General features: G+C 42.6%; 1 protein-coding gene across 2 annotated transcripts in view; it reads left to right on the top strand.

The window, feature by feature from the left end:
• Positions 1-12,500, top strand: part of LOC143292024 (FMRFamide receptor-like) — a 314,330-nt gene that overhangs the window by 200,393 nt on the left and 101,437 nt on the right. Inside the window, exon 1 of one of the 2 annotated variants that reach the window (XM_076602190.1) lies at positions 11,020-11,146. The exons of the other annotated variant lie outside the window; for it this stretch is intronic. The gene's annotated coding sequence lies outside the window, so the exon portion shown is untranslated. Of the gene's footprint in view, positions 1-11,019; positions 11,147-12,500 lie in introns of those variants that run through there. 2 annotated transcript variants of the gene reach the window in all.

The following is a 12,500-nucleotide window of genomic DNA, read 5'->3' as shown; positions in this document are numbered from 1 at the left end:
GGGGGGGGGGGGCTGAGGGGAAAAAAAACCATGCGGGGTCGGAGGGTTGCGGGGATTCTAAAAAAAAAAATTCACTTGAAGTTGAAAACATTCGTAGCACCGGCTTTGATTGAAAGTTGAAAACATTCGTAGTCCCGGCTTTGATTGAAGGTTGAAAACATTTGTAGCACTGGCTTTGATTTAAAGTTGAAAACATTCGTAGTACCAGCTTTGATTGAAAGTTGAAAACATTTGTAGCACTGGCTTTGATTGAAAGTTGAAAACATTTGTAGGACCGGCTTTGATTGAAAGTTGAAAACATTCGTAGCACTGGCTTTGATTGAAAGTTGAAAACATTCATAGCACTGGCTTTGATTGAAAGTTGAAAACATTTGTAGGACCGTCAATGATTGAAAGTTGAAAACATTTGTAGGACCGTCAATGATTGAAAGTTGAAAACATTCGTAGTACCAGCTTTGATTGAAAGTTGAAAACATTTGTAGTACTGGCTTTGATTTAAAGTTGAAAACATTCGTAGCACCGGCTTTGATTGAAGCTTTGATTGAAAGTTGAAAACATTCGTAGCACCGGCTTTGATTGAAGCTTTGATTGAAAGTTGAAAACATTTGTAGCACCGGCTTTGATTGAAAGTTGAAAACATTTGTAGCACGGGCTTTGATTGAAAGTTGAAAACATTTGTAGCACGGGCTTTGATTGAAAGTTGGAAACATTTGTAGCTCCGGCAATGATTGAAAGTTGAAAACATTCGTAGTCCCGCCTTTGATTGAAGGTTGAAAACATTTGTAGCACTGGCTTTGATTGAAAGTTGAAAACATTCGTAGCACCAGCTTTGATTGAAAGTTGAAAACATTCGTAGTACCAGCTTTGATTGAAAGTTGAAAACATTCGTAGTACCGGCTTTGATTGAAAGTTGAAAACATTCGTAGTACCAGCTTTGATTGAAAGTTGAAAACATTTGTAGCACCGGCTTTGATTTAAAGTTGAAAACATTCGTAGCACTGGCTTTGATTTAAAGTTGAAAACATTCGTAGTACCAGCTTTGATTGAAAGTTGAAAACATTTGTAGCACTGGCTTTGATTTAAAGTTGAAAACATTTGTATCTCCCGTTTTGATTGAAGCTTTGATTGAAAGTTGAAAACATTCGTAGCACCGGCTTTGATTGAAAGTTGGAAACATTCGTAGCTCCGGCTTTGATTGAAAGTTGAAAACATTCGTAGCACTGGCTTTGATTGAAGCTTTGATTGAAAGTTGAAAACATTCGTAGCACCGGCTTTGATTGAAAGTTGAAAACATTCGTAGCACTGGCTTTGATTGAAGCTTTGATTGAAAGTTGAAAACATTCGAAGCACCGGCTTTGATTGAAAGTTGAAAACATTCGTAGCACGGGCTTTGATTGAAGCTTTGATTGAAAGTTGAAAACATTCGAAGCACCGGCTTTGATTGAAAGTTGAAAACATTCGTAGCACCGGCTTTGATTGAAAGTTGAAAACATTCGTAGCTCCGGCAATGATTGGAAGTTGAAAACATTCGTAGCTCCGGCTTTGAAGGAAGAAGTTTGTTTATAGTATTTTAGGATTTACCCACTTTCTAGAACGTCCCTGAGAACAGGACAACAAAGAAAATTCCATGTATCTTTTTTTTCCTTGTGACATGCTGCAGCAACGATCGTGGACAAAAACAAACCATTGTTATCGAACCTGTAAAGATAGCTTGTTCTTTGATTACATCTTGACTTCGCGTATCTAGTATCTTTCGACTTCAAATTTCAAATGTTATGAGTCGTGACTACTATCACACGACGAAAAAGTCGCGTATTTATCTCCATCAAATCCTCATCTCCTTCAATCGTCACACGACAGGAATGAGGAATGTCTTGGAGGAATATCTGTATCTACGTGAGTGTTACACTAAGTGAAATCATGGAGTCATCGTTAGTAACTATCACACGACAGGTTTTGTGAATTATACCCCAGAACAGTGTTAGAGAGAGGTTGTTTTACTGTTGGGGAAAGATGGGAAGTTTGTTCTGTAATCAGCCTCCACCTGGCAGGTAAAGAGATTTTTTTTTTAAATTAACAAGACATAGAGCACCAGGACAAGAGACAGAGTGAGGCGAGAAGAACAGTGAAGGTGTGCGAACACGCTCTTCAGCTTTCAGTCACACTGAGAAGAAGCAAGATATAAACTTGCATAATACAGACACAGGCAGTAATTAAATGTCTAGCTTCTCATTTATTTGTAGTTAATACACAAATGAATTTATTGAAATTAAACATTTCTAATCAAACCACATCCTATACATATACATTTCAATAGCAGACAACATCCTAGGCTTCATTAACTTAAGAATACGACTCCCTAGAATATGGAAGCTATTTTAAAGATCCATACCTGCTGTGTAAAGAAGAGTCGTGTTTAGCTCTTCCCGGCCTAGCAGTCCCAACACACGTTAGTGTGTCGGGCTTAGGCGCCGGAAGAGACTCTGAAGAGCTCAAGAGAGGAAGAGTGTGAGAGAAAGAGAGGCCGATACCTTTAAAGTGGGTCCGTGAAGAAATTTGTTGCCTGGCGTAAATCGTGAATCGTTGGCAATGAAACTGGGGCAGCTATTGTCACCGAAGCCTCTGACTGTGGACTGGACCGCGGAATATCTGTGTCAACTCCCCTATCTTCAGGGGTTTTTTCGAACAATGTACATTAACTTGCCTGTGTGATTTCCTTGGTCAAAAGACCATAATTATGTTATCGCCCTACTGTAGCTAGCTTAACTTCTACTGCCCTGCATTTTACAGCCTGACACTTGTTGGTCAGTTATGGTTGCCTCCTGCCAAACCCAGCTGTTCAAACTTTAGTCATTAAAACAGGCTTGACGTTACTAAGGATGTACACCTATTTTGCCTGCCGTGATACTACTACCAAATTGTAGTCACCACCAAAATTCACATTACGATTAATTCATTTACTTTTGTCGTTGTGACTATGATCAGACCACTTCTTTATTGCTTTGTTTTGTTTTCCAACAAGAAATAACGAAACAGATTTGTAAGTCACAGAAACGCTATGTGTCAGTTAGAAACCTTTGTCCCTGAGCGCAAGACTACACAGTTCGAGGGACAGCAGCCGCAGCAAGTACTCTCGCACATATCAGACCCTCCGGCCACGTGCCTGTAACCTGGCTAATGGGGGATGAGGCGCCAGTATTTATGGTGTGTTTTTTTTCTTTTCAATAGTGTGTATTCATACACTCGGCCCAACACTCGGCGTATATCACAGATTGACATAAGTTTACATTTGGGCCAACAGCAAAGTGAGAGCTGTATTATCAATGGTTTCTCCAGTCAATGGGAAACCATTTACAGCTTAGTCTTTTGTGAAGGACTATGAACCATCCCAACGCCGACTGTCCTAAAACCCTCATGGCCGAGAGAGTGGGGATGTACTTGGGCAAGACACTCTCCACTATCATCAAATTCTAGCACAAATGTCAGAACAGCAGTTGCCTCCTCTGCTGTTCTGGTGGTCATAGTCGGACACGACTGACTATCATATGTTCTTATCATTTCGTTTATGTGATTCTTGGTGTGTGTTTGAGCAGCCATGAAAAAAATCCCGTGTGAGGGATTGATTAGATATCGTATTGTGTTGTAACGTATTGTCATTGTTTATCATTCCTTTACACTCCTAGCCTCATTGCTCTTTCATTTCATACTGTATTGTAAATTTCTTCGCCATAATCACATCAATCTACCGTTGGACTGGGCAGTGGTCTTTGCGGACGCTGATCGCGGGATGAGAAGTGTTGATATGTCCTGAACTGTCCTTGTCCACCAATGCGGCCTTTAAAAAAAAAAAATTTATTATCATTATTGTGATATGTCCGTCACACACTACACTGTTCGGACGTGTTTAGGAGGCCTTTGGTCAGTTTTTTCTCTTTTGATCTGTAGATGATAGATAAACCGGAACATCTGGCAGTCTTCTTCTCCTTTGATCTGTAGGTGGTAGGTAAACCGGAACAGCTGGCGGTCTTCTTCTCCTTTGATCTGTAGGTGGTAGGTAAACCGGAACAGCTGGCGGTCTTCTTCTCTTTTGATCTGTAGATGATAGATAAACCGGAACATCTGGCAGTCTTCTTCTCCTTTGATCTGTAGGTGGTAGGTAAACCGGAACAGCTGGCGGTCTTCAGTATGGCTTGATTTTTTCTTTCTTAATTAATGGAGATTAATGGCGTAGCTACCGTGTCAAGGGTTGTTTGATGTACTCTTTACGTTGAAGTGTAGTTGGTAGTTGTAGCTTTTTGTTGGTGGTGTTGTTGTTTTTGGTTTTTTTTGGTTTGTTTGTTTGGTTGGTTAGTTGGGTTTTTTTGGGGGGTTTTCTCGTTTTTGTTTAGTTTTTTTCTGTTAACTTTGTCGGTCTTTTTTTAGGGGTGGGGGGGGGGGGGGGGGGGTGCGGGGAGGAGGGAGGGTTCAATGTGTTTTCATCTCCTAACTGGTCGGATGGGTTATAAGCAGCAATGATAAATAACGAAAATGTACATTTTACGTTGAAGGTTGTTTGTCCTGTCTTTCTGCTTGTCTTTTTTTGTCTTTTTTTTCCACGCATTTTCAACTCCTCAGCGGTAGGATGAATTTTAACCAACATATAGTTAGTAAATAAAATGATAACTGAAGAATCGTTTATATGAAATACTCAACTGTGTTTCCTCTGAAGATTCACCTTCACTTCACAAATAAAATTTAGTGTTCTTTAACTAATCAGCATGGTACAGTCGTACTAGAGAAAAATATCGCCAACGTCAGTCTCTCACGTTCAGTGTGTCTCGATGCCTCTGTTTCCAAAGAAGACCAGAATTTTTTTTTTTTTTTTTAAACCCCTTGTTATTTCGTTTGCCAAGCATTTGCGGGTCGAATTTAAACTCAACGCACTCCCTTTTATATAAAAGAAATGAGTCAGCAATTTCCTTTCTGCTTTCACCAAACCACTTGTTAGGCGGAATCACCAAACCACTTGTTGGGCGGAATTACCAAACCATTTGTTAGGTGAATTCACCAAGCCGGCACTTGGGTGGATCCACCAAACCACCTGTTGGGTGGAATTATGCCCCTTTTTCCCTGATTAGAGTGTCGGCCTGATTAAGAGCTGCATTCCCTCCCTTTATCAATGGACCAACCAACACTTGTTACTATCGTTTCCAGGCGCGAAAAAAAAAAATCATTTGATACAATCCTTGAATTAAAAAACAATAACAAGGAAACAAATAACAGACAACATTTACGTGTCGTGACCATTTATATCAAAGTGTATTGTGGACGGGAGGGGTTGAGGGGGGGGGGTGCTTAGTTAGATCTCTAACCATCCAAACTTCGAACTTCCTATCACATTCACGAACCAGTATCAGACCTGAAGCGGGGATGATACAGATAAGTGTAACAGTGTGTGTGGGAGGTGGTGAAGCGGGCAAATTTCGCACATAAAAATCTACTGCGACTGATGAGGAATAATGCAATACAACGCAACACAATGCAATTCAAAGACTGTGCAGGGTCTTTGAATACAATCCAGTTTACTAAACAGTATAACACAAGTCTCTGAATACATGCTCAGCGTTGAAATGTCCCTTTCTGTCAAGAGAATGAATCAGTTGTGGATACTGCATATTCATCATTAGCGTGAGTTCAGTGGGAAGGCAGAACTCCAGAACATTGTGCTCGTGTTTGTTTGGATCAGGAAAGAAGCCAAAATATCCAACAAAGATAGGAAGCTGCGCTCATTTGAAGTGTACTGATGTGATGTGGAGAAAAGTCAAACATTTTGTTGCTTTGAAATGCTATTTGAAAACTCGCACATATTAGAAAATTTTAATTTGCTTTGTTATATTCTTTTTTCGTGCAGGATGGTTAATGAATCATATCTTAAATAAGTGGACTTTGACCTAAATAAATTTAGAAATGGGTAATTAAGGACACGTCAATCTCAAAATCAGTGCGTGTTTCATGAGGTCTAGACATTAGAAACGTGTTTCATTTTGAACAACTCTGGAGCGATAGAGATGTTTCAAGTTTTCAGCATGCAAAGACATTTCTTACCTCGACTTTTCTTAATCAAATGTGTCGTTGATGTTGGTTTTTTTGTAAAACTGCAAAGTTTGCTGACTGTTCACACGCCGCATCACCGAAATACATGTCTTAATACAGAAACAAAGTAAAATAAAGGCGAAAAAAAAGAGCTTTAAAAATAAAATCGTTTTAATCCCAACACAGTAATCCGTATAATTCCGAGATATTCCCATACATAAGTTATTCCCACACATGGGGTGGGGATTTTTTTATATTCACATAGAATAATACTCAGGACACAGACCCCGGAAAGATGCTGAAACAGCCTCCTGACCGTTTCAGACTAATGGCCTGTCATTTAGTTAATTGCAGGAATAGCGACAGACGCCTAATCAGGCAGTTGCGTACAGCGATATCAGTATACAGTACAGCGATATGCTAATAGGTGACCGTGCCAGCGTGTAATTAATAACCCACCGCTTCTCGCTAGCTGTCCGCCAATAGTCCCCCCCCCCACCTTCCCTCCCTGCACACCTTCACCGCCCTTGACAGTTTGGGGATGGGGGGGGGGGGGGGGAGAGGTGGGGACGAGACCGGTCAGTCGTTGGCGTTGGCTGGGTCAACTCTGAAGGTCAGCTTGGGGCTTCTGGCGGAAGGGGAAAAAGGTGAGAGGGCGGGACAGGGGGGTGAGGGTAGGGTGTGACTGTGCAGTCCTTAACCTGTCAAACGAAAACCGTGGTCACGACCAAGTAAGTGTAGAGTAATAGGTTAGTTTGAGTGCGCGGTCATTTACTTCCGTCTGCCACGAACAGTGTATCAGCAGCTGTGTGTGTGTGTGTGTGTGTGTGTGCGCGCGCGCGCGCCTCTGTGTGTGTGTGTGTGTATGTGTGTGTGTGTGTGTGCCTCTGTGTGTGCCTCTGTGTGTGTGTGTGTGTGTGTGTGTGTGTGTGTGTGTGTGTGTGTAGGTGTGTAATATACGATAAGCATAATGTGTATGTGAACGTATGTGCGACATGAACACACATGCGAGTGTGTAAGTGTATCCAAGTTTGTGCGCTTATACGTTTGAATATTATGGGCGTGCGAGCGCGGTTTTTTTTCTTTGTGTGCACAGGGCGTGCACGTGTGTGTGTGCGTGCATGTATGTGCGTGCGCGTGTTTTTAGTATGTGTGCGTGTGTCAGCGCATCAGGGAGCAAACTTCCCGGGTTAAAATCATCTATTATGAAAAATGTACATGATCTTCATTGGGTTTGTATCTAACTTTTTAACAAATTTCTTTGTTCTTTAAAAAAAATAAAATCGAACAATAAACCTGTGCTTCCACATTTGACAATACCCCTCGCCCCCCCCCCCCCCCCCCCCCCCCCTCCGCACCCCTCTCCTCAATTCACCCCCCCCCCCCCCCCCCCCACCCCCAATCCCTGCTGGGAAAAAGAAAGTGGACAGACAGATAGATGGCAGAAAACTCCCATTGAAATTAAAATTGAAACTAAGAGCGTCTGTCGTGTCAATACGATATCAGGAATGTCGCAATAACTATAATTTAAATTATAAAAAAAAAAACAACATAATAAATGTTCACTCTCTTTCAAGTTTCATACCAACATCCACCACGTTGTTTCGACAGTCGAGTGGGAAATCGGATCACTCTCTTTAACGTTTCTTAAAAAAATAAATAATTTTTTTAAAAAAAGGGCTGTCTCAGTGATTTGCTCTCACGCAATACGGCCAGTCTCAAAGAGATGAGCTAAGCACCGCGCGCTATTACATTCTCTCTGGCATACCACCTGTCCCCCCCACCACCACCACCACTGCTACCACCCACCCCCACTTCCACCCAGTTACAAACTGCCAAGGTTTTCAATCAACTCAGGAAGCTCTCTTGCTAATGGGCTTCGTTTGGAACTTGAGGGCAGTCGTTTTTTGGTTGTTGTTTTTGTTGTTGTTGTTGTTTTGTTTTGTTTTTCAGTTGAAGAGTAAGGAGAAGGAGGAAGGAAGGAAGGAAGGAAGGAAAAAACAAAACAACAATACACCCCCCCCCCCCCTACACACCCCCCACCGACCCCCCCAAAAAAACCCAAAAGACAACCATCACGTGCTGTGTGGTCTTCGAGCAGTATTTTGATTTGATCGGCAGGCGGCATCCCTGGTGTTGAAAAAATGATAAAAATTTCTTCTCTTTTTTTCCGCCTGCTTCTTCTTCTTCTTCTTCTTCTGTTTCTGTCGATCTCAGTTCTATCTGTCTGTCTGTCTTTCTGTCTGTCTGTATCTCGCTCATCACCCCCCTCCACCCCCCAACACACACTCTATCTCTTTCTCTCTCTCTCTCACGTGATCATAGAAGAAACAAGTGCTCTCTCTCTCTTTCTCTCTCTGTCTCTCTCTCTCTCTCTTTCCCTCTCTCTTTCTCTCTCCCCCTTCTCTCTCTACCCCTCTCTCTCTTCCCTTTTGTTTCTCTCTCTCTTTCTCTCTCGCTCTCTCCCTCCCTCCCTCTCTCTTTCCCCTCTCAGTCTCTCTCCCTCCCTCCCCTTCTCTCTCCCCTCTCTATCTCTCTCCTTCTCTCTCTCTATCTCTCCCCTCTCAATCTCTCTCCCTCCCTCCCTCTCTCTCCCTCTCTCTACCTTTCTCTTTCTTTCTCTACCCCTCTCTCTCTTCCACCCCCCTCCCTCTCTCTCTCTCCTGGTTTCCTTGGCATGTGCTGTTCATCGCATCTCAGTCTGGAGGGGACCAGGACCTTTAGTCAATAAATATATAGATAAATACATGACAATGTCACTCAGTGTATATGTGTCTCTTCAAATCTTCAGTGCCCGTTACAAAAATCCCAGTGACATAACATTTACCCTATGGAGGTCATGTGATAAGAAACTCTAGGGAGAGCTGGACAGTACATAGACACTAGAATATGAGATACTAGTGTCTTTGGACAGTACAAGGTCTTCAGTCAGAGAAGAGAGTCATGTATTATATCACCCGGTCCCATGATGATAAGAGGAAAAAGTCCAACTCAGTCAACTGACACACAGCAAGGGCGGACGTCGGACGGTGACGAAGACGGATTGTCAGTGTTCGTTTCTCAGTCATAATTCTTCTCAGTCAACGATAAGGAAATAAGGAATTATTTGCTTTGTTCGCTATGTCCTCTTATCTTGTCTCGTGGAAACCATACGGCGGCTTAAAGTGTGACCGGTTTGCCGCCGGTTTAGTGAAAAGTTGACCGGGTATTCTGCTGATTTAAACAAAATTTTATTCAGTAAATATGTCACATATGTACAGATAGACAGCGGAGCAACAACAAGCTAACAGCTTATATCGGGTATTCTGTTGAAGTTGGGGGGTCTTACTTTTTTCCTTTTTTTTTAATTTTTTTTTAACAAGTTGTTGTCGAAGTTAGGGTCTCATACTGTGTTCCACAATCAAGTTCTCGCTTTCCGTCTCGCCGGCTCATGAAACAATAGAGGGGAGATAACTTGAACGACAGTGCAAACCCCCCCCCCAAAAAAAAACAAAAAAACACGACAACTTAAAAAAACAACAACAAAAAAACACGAAACAATTAGTTGTCATGAGAGAGACAGAGAGAGAGAGAGGAGCTGGGTGTGGGGTGGGGGCTTGGGGGGGTCTGGGGGGCAAGGAATGGATCGGGTTTCAGCTTTCAAGTTGTTTGTCTCAGTTTCAATTTTGATTTAAATTATCATTCCCCCCCCCCCCTCTCTCTCTCTCTCCTTCTCAGCCCTCCACGATCCCCCCCTGCACACACACACACACACACACACACACACACACACACCACACACACACTCCGTTATCGTCGGACACACGCATACCGGTACGCTTACACTGGAATACACACAAAGCAGCTACTGTACACACACTGGCATTCTATACTGAGCTCTTGCTTTCTTACCACGAATTTCAGTGTCGTGAAGTATATAAATTTACACTTTGCTTAACACATTTCGTCTGCAAGTAGCAAATGAGTTTAAAAATGATAAGAATTATTGACAGATCTAGGCACGATACATGATAAAAATACATTTTAAGAGGGGGAAAACCCTGGAGGCCGAAAGGCTGTGTTATTAGAAAATGTCCTTTACATATTACACTCGGGTGATACCGTGTGTATTTGTGTACGTGTTTGCGCGTGGTTTTTTGTTGTTGTTTTTTTTTTGGGGGGGGGGGTTGTGCGTGTGCTGTGCGTGTCTGTCTGTCTGTCTGTTCTATGTACGTGCGTGTTTGTATGCATGTGCGTCCGCGGATAAATGTGCTTCTGTCTCGGCCTTTTTATGTGTGCGTGCGTGTACTGATGCGTGCATGCGGCGTGCACGTCAAGTGTAAATTGCTGTACAGTTTTTACCGCGATAGAATTCTAGTCGACTGACTCCACCCAAACCCACGGTCAGCCCATCGCTTGTCTGTGTCACTAACTAACCAACCAACCAGCCATCCAGCCAAACGGCGGCCCTGAACGTCGTCACAGCCACTCATCAAGCCGCCACAGCAACTGCTAGACAGATAGATAGGTACAGAAGTAGTCCAGGTAGTACTTATAACGCCAGCCAAACTACTTCTCTTGTCTCTCTCATAGTTCAGTCTATCCGGATACCCGTAGCCCTGTTTGGTGGCATGGGAAGGCTCCGGCGATAATACTCCCTAGTAAAGCCACCGCTGCCACCACTGCTATTGTAACTGTACCACCATGCACAGCACGCCAGTGGATGGATACACAGAAGGTAGAGAGAGAGAGAGAAAGAGAGAGAGAGAGGCGCACAGCCTGCTGGCTGCATCTTTGGCGGGACCCATCCCACGATCCAATCCAACCCAGGCCCCGCCAGTCACACACACACACACACACACACACACAGTGTGCGAGTGAATAATGTCAGTTGTGCGATTGTGAGCGTCCAAACCACGTTGAGGGCTTACTACTTGACGTTGTTCGGTGTTGAAAGTGGACGTGGAGAGTGTGTGTGTGTGTGTGTGGTATGTGTCGGCGTGATGGTGGTGGTAGATGGGCTTGGAACAAGGATACTGAGATGATAGAAGAAGAGGAGGAGAGAGAAACGAAACGACCAGGACAGAGTTGAAGAGTAAGGACAGTTATGAACAGCAAGGAGTTCGTATGATGTGACGTTCACGGTAGTTGTAATAATAGTGTGTGCGTGCGTGCGTGCGTGCGTGTGTGTGTGTGTGTGTGTGTGTGTGCCCGGTGTGTGCCCGGCTTGAAAATTACACCCTTTCTGTTTTTAGTGAGTTTTGTTTTGTTTTTTTGTTTTGTTGTTGTTGTTTTTTTCAATTCAGCGGACAAGGCCGTTGTTACATGAGAAAGAAGGTAATTACTTGGAGTTTGCTCGGCTTACGTTCTTGTCTGTCTTCAGGGTAAAAAAAAAAAAGCAAAAAAACCAAAAAAAACCAGGATATTTGACAACTGACCTCTGATGGTGTGCATTTGGTAATGAGACTTACTGGTTTGTTGTTGTTCAGTTTATGTTAACGACGTGGCGTGGTCATCTTTTTGGTGATTTTTCTTTTCTCATTTCTTTCAGGCAACAGGATGAAAACATACAGTTTCACAACTTCGGTTTTTGTGTTGTTGTTATTGTCGTTCAATTGTTGAAGGAACGTGTTTATTTTGGTGTAAACGGGACTCGATCATTTTGATTCACGAGCGTGGCATGTAAATGTGAAACGTGACATGTTATTATGAATCCCAGCTGTTTCCTGGCAATGAAACACCAAATTGAACTTGTGACATGTAAGTAGGCCAGAATGTTTTTGTTGCCTTTTTTTTAGGTGTGTGTGTGTGTGTGTGTGTGTGTGCGTGTGTGTGGTTTTTGTTCTGTTCAGTACATTTTGTTGTGTTTTTTTTATGTTTGTTTTGCGTGTTGAAGTTGTTGTTTTTTTCTTTTCCATTCATACTGCTTTCTTTCTTAATGAGGGGCACATGTACAAAAGATGTTTGTGATTTTATCTCGTTTGTTTATGTTGTTGTTGTTCAGTCTTCTTCTTCTTTTTAATTTATTTTTATAGTAACAAATGAAGTCTTGTGAATGCACGAAATACATGGGTAATGTCCCCTACTATCTCCCGCCATGCCTCTCATAACTGCTCAGCCTAACTATTTACTTCTCTCTCTCTCTCTCTCTCTCTCTCTCTCTTATTGTCAAGCTGAACTTGAAGTTCCCCGGCCCAGGAGCTCAGTGATACTGCCTCATGGCAAACATTACCATACAGTGTTGTGATTCGAATAAAAACTGAAAGCGTCAGTGACTTTTCTAATAATAATAATGATGGTATTTATATAGCGCTGGATCTTGTGCAGAGACAAATCAAAGCGCTTTCGCACCAGTCATTCACACGCATGCATAACTCTAAAACTGTACAAACTAAAGACAAGGAAGGGCAGGCAAGGGAGGCTATTTTGGGAAGAGGTGGGTTTTAAGG

This window comes from Babylonia areolata, chromosome 18 (genome assembly GCF_041734735.1).
Source record: "Babylonia areolata isolate BAREFJ2019XMU chromosome 18, ASM4173473v1, whole genome shotgun sequence".
In the NCBI taxonomy this organism is placed as follows: Eukaryota; Metazoa; Mollusca; class Gastropoda; order Neogastropoda; family Buccinidae; genus Babylonia; species Babylonia areolata.
The sequence above is the reverse complement of the archived record's forward strand: the minus strand, read 5'-3'. Positions and strand labels throughout refer to the sequence as shown.